The 3,893-nt window shown below is 37.5% G+C and overlaps 1 protein-coding gene across 3 annotated transcripts in view; it reads left to right on the top strand.

Annotated features, from left to right (window-relative positions):
* Window positions 1-3,893, top strand: part of PDE4B (phosphodiesterase 4B) — a 597,395-nt gene that overhangs the window by 425,817 nt on the left and 167,685 nt on the right. The window lies entirely within an intron of this gene.

Below are 3,893 nucleotides of genomic sequence, written 5' to 3'. Positions count from 1 at the left end.
GAGAAAACATCAGTTGCCCCACTGTGAAGATTCTGAAGGCAGTTTGGTCTCCCCTCCCCCAATTTATTTTCTAGATGAAGAACATGCTATTTCATTTAGTGAGAAAGTTTGTCACAAAAAAGAAAAGTAAAAATAACAAAAAAGAAACATAAGAGCTCAGGATAAAGAAAATAACAATATTGGAATGCAAACCATACCAATTTGAAATCAGGCAAATAATTTATTTTGCTAAATCAAATTTCAAAGATTGAAGTCTGGATCTGTTTATGTTGCTGCAGTCCCTCTTGAAATTACCAAATAGGAGTATCACTCTTGGTAATTTAATTTTTATGGAGCTGGAAGGTGTAGATATTTGTGAATCTCCCACTTAAGGCCTAAATTAGATTTCCTCATTTAGAATAAGAAATATGTTTAAAAAGCATACATTTTATTTTTTTCTCCACATTTTCTGCACCTGAAAAGGGATCGTGTCTAATTGTACGCTCAGCTTAGAGCCATATTCTTGGCTTAACAGAGATAAATCAACTCACTCCGCTAAACCAAAAGGCAAAATAACTTATAGATGTTAATCTCTCATAGCTTGCAGCAGTCTTTCCTATTATTAGAGGGAGCAAAAAAATCAGCCAGAGACACACATGATATTTATACGTATTTATAACGGAATATTCAGGAATGTTGTTTCTCACAGTTAAACCTGTGCTGAAATACTTTACAGAAGGTATGCAACTTAAACTACAGTGAAAAACCGTCTTTGCTGTTTTCCTGTGTGCTGATGAGAAAGAATATACATCTCAAAGAGTAGTGGTTTCTTCAAAATCCCCAATCTACATCTTGGAACTCTATTCTGTGCAAATTCATTTCTCCTCAAAGATGAAAATAAAGAAATGAACTTATTTAAGACTTAAGGGTAAGGCAAACAAAAAATGCATAGACAAAATTTAGAATACCTAATAATCTGGGATTTAACCTGAAAGTCTTTAAAATGCACTAGCATTTAATTTGAGAGAGAGAGAGAAAAAAGAAGACCCTACTGCTGTATATTTCTGTTCAAAATTTACTGCTGTTTCTCTGGAATAGAAAAGAACCAGTTTCTGTTGAGTTGGCAAATTAATGTGCTTGAACAGAATAAAGAGAGCAGGCCAAGGAAATCACACTGCTTTTAATACTTTCTTTGCAAAGAGCTTTTTTGGACCAAGTCCATGACTGCTACGAGTAAGTACTCAGTTGCAAGAAGAATGTGAGTAGAGATCAAGCAGGCTGGAGCTTTTTGTTAATTCACTCTTAATGTTACTAATGTTAATTTGAATCTGGAGACTTAAGATCAAACCAAGTGGCTAATATTCTGCAAGGCCCCGTTCCCTTTCCTAGTGACTCTTGGGGGTAGAAATCATTTCTTAAACCTAATATAAAAATCTACTCTTCTGAGTGATTGCAAAATAGCTGGTGTTAGAGTTCTGTATCTTACCTTTCTGTTCACTTATTATGTGCACAGCTACTTTTTAAAATATTTTTTCTATTTATAAAAGAAGTGCATAACCATCATGGAAAATTTATAAAAGTAACAAAAAACATAAAGAAAAGAATCATTTGTATTTTACAAAACATTAATAAAGCATAGTCAAGCTAGATAAGCAAAAAGTGGCATTTATTTTAAGTATAATTCATCTTAAAGAAACTACAATAGAAATACATGTGTTTCCAAAGCCTCAAAGACTATTCAGATTCACTTGTGGCCTCTTTCTGCTCCTCTCTGCACTTCTCCTGTGTTCTTAAGTATTTTGGTAGTTCAGCCTTTTCCAACCCATGTGACAGAAAGCATGGCCACGCCTAAGTTTCAGAATTTATGGCTCATCTATGCAGAGAAAAACTTAAGTATTATACTCCCTCTCCATTCATACTTAGATTATTTAGAAAGAGACTCATGGGCCCAACTGAGGTCAATAGCCCACCCCATCACAATCATGTATAGCACAGGCTGGGGTGGAACAGTAAAATGACAAGACGTAGTTGCTTCTACTCTACTCAAGTGGACTAGGGAATGGGGACAAACTTCCTCAAAGAGGCTGAGCAAACTTTGTAATAAATCTCCCTTTTAAACTTGAAATTTCTTCACCCAGAGGTAACTACTGATAACATTTATATATTTTTTCTTCTGATTTTCTCTTTGAGCTTATGTGTTCTTTAATGCTGTTAAGGTCATTCTGTTTATAATTTTGAATCTAGCTTTTTCCAATCCATCTTTCTTCATTAGCCCTCATCCATAGTTTACTTTTAACAATAATAACTACAAAGTAACAGCAATGACAATAGGTAGTATGTAGCAAGTGCTGTATTGCTGTTAAGAACTTTGCATTATCTTATTCACTGTAACAATAGAATAATATACATTAAACCTGTTCACAGTTTGCTATGGCTTACAACACACTTTCATAGATATTCCATTTGATCATGCCAACAATGTTGTGAAAGACGGCATTATAATTCATTTCCCTTTTTATGTCTAAAATAGATTCTCTCTGTGCTAGAAGGGAACATTCGCTAAAAGTTATACAACTAGTGAATGGTCCTCTCTAGCCAGATTTTAAATCCTGTTTCCTTGAGCTCATGCCCTGTTGCCTCCCCTGGTATTTTTCTGCATTCAGGTAGACTGACTGCTCAGTTGTTCTCCAACGTTGTCATTTATGCAGTCCTGCCCCTCCCCTTGCCAGGGACTTTCTAGACACTCACAGTGACTATGTGGACAAAAAGGGAAGGTGGAGAGGAGCGCTGAAGCAATGTGCCAGGAATCAGGGGTTTCTACACTATGATCTCCCAGGACACTCATGGAGTGGCGATGGAAGTGTGGCTTCCAAATTATCAGACACAGTCTCTTTTCCCTCAGAACCTCTGCTGCTCCTCACCATGGCCTGCCACTGCTGGGCACTCTCAGGCCTGGATATTTTCTCTCAGGGTCGCCTTTTTTTCTTCTTCCAATCCAGTTTCCTTCAGGGAAACTTGGAATTTACCCTACAGGAGTGATATTCAATTATGAGCTAGCTTCAGAAGATCTACCGGAAAGCTTCTGATTCAGTGTCCCTGAACGTTCAGTAACAGGAGAGTGTCCAGCCTGGAGCAAAAAGAGAATCTCTAGCGGGGGATACAGTCTAACTCCACCCTCCAGCATTTTATCCCAGATATAGCACAAAGACCAAAGATTAGAGGTAATCTGATAATCTTGAACAGGAAGGTAGAGGAAGCAGCAAGAAGGTAGAAGACTTGGTTATGCTAGGTATACCAAACATTCTGTGTTACTTCCTATCTTAAAAAAATTCTTTGGGTGGGATAAGAAGAGATACTGTAAAATGTGGATCACATGCTATAATGACCTTCATTCAATTTGTAAGCAGTTGGCTTGGTTCAGAAATATGCTTGCCAGTAATAAGTTGCAGGTAAGGAAACTGGTAAGTGACAGAACTGGGACCTAAACCAGGTGATCTCGGTGTGGCTTGAGTGGACGTGGGTAGCCAGTCACCCATGGAACACAGAGTATGGACCTGACATCATTATGTGTGGAAGTTCAGAGATTGCATGGTCCACTAGCTCAGGAACAGGTTTCATTTGTCTTTGAATCCCTAACATGTAAGTTAAACAAACTGCAGATATATTATTAGGGTCAACATGAGGAAAATTCTGCATTACAGCCCGGCTTATCATGGACTGATTACTTCTGCTGCCGTTTAGTGCTGTACTGTTTGTTTTCCCCAGGCAAAACATCCGAGGCTGAGTCCACTTGGTGAAAGATTACCAAAGCTTGTACTGAAAGGAAATACTACATTTCCACTGTAAATAGTAATGGAACTGACTAAATAAGCACAACTTACATGGCAAAATTTTTCAAATTCTTGAATCAGGCT

Source organism: Pongo abelii, chromosome 1, assembly GCF_028885655.2.
Source record: "Pongo abelii isolate AG06213 chromosome 1, NHGRI_mPonAbe1-v2.0_pri, whole genome shotgun sequence".
In the NCBI taxonomy this organism is placed as follows: Eukaryota; Metazoa; Chordata; class Mammalia; order Primates; family Hominidae; genus Pongo; species Pongo abelii.
The sequence above is the reverse complement of the archived record's forward strand: the minus strand, read 5'-3'. Positions and strand labels throughout refer to the sequence as shown.